The sequence below is a fragment of the Apis dorsata genome, unplaced genomic scaffold, assembly GCF_000469605.1.
Source record: "Apis dorsata unplaced genomic scaffold, Apis dorsata 1.3 scaffold_53, whole genome shotgun sequence".
Classification (NCBI taxonomy): domain Eukaryota; kingdom Metazoa; phylum Arthropoda; class Insecta; order Hymenoptera; family Apidae; genus Apis; species Apis dorsata.
In genome coordinates, this window is record NW_006263354.1 from 41,950 (window position 1) to 42,389 (window position 440).

A 440-nucleotide genomic window follows, 5' to 3' on the forward strand; every position below is an offset into this window, starting at 1 on the left:
CAACGATATAAGTTCGGTTTATTATTCGAAAACGATTTAATTCGCTGAATTTCGAAGCGATCGACGTTGTAAATTCACCAGAGCTCTGGCTAAAACAGATAGCCTTGAGGAGATAATCGACACGAGAATTTTCGCAAATTTTTTTCGAAACGCGTCAAGATGACGAAATGTCGAAATCGCAAACGAGTTTTTATTACTTCCAATTAAATCGTCCAACGAGTTATCGAAAAGATAGAACGTGGCATCAATCGCCAAGATAGCTAAGGAGAGGAACAAAAAATTAATTTTTACCAACGATAACGTAATTCAAACGATCATCGAAACTGACCCCCTTTTTCGTTCAAATTCCTCCACCAACGATATTCAATAGTCCGCGATCGATTCACTTTCTCTCTCTCTCTCTCTCTCTCTCTCTCTCTCTCTCTCTCTGTCTCTCTCTC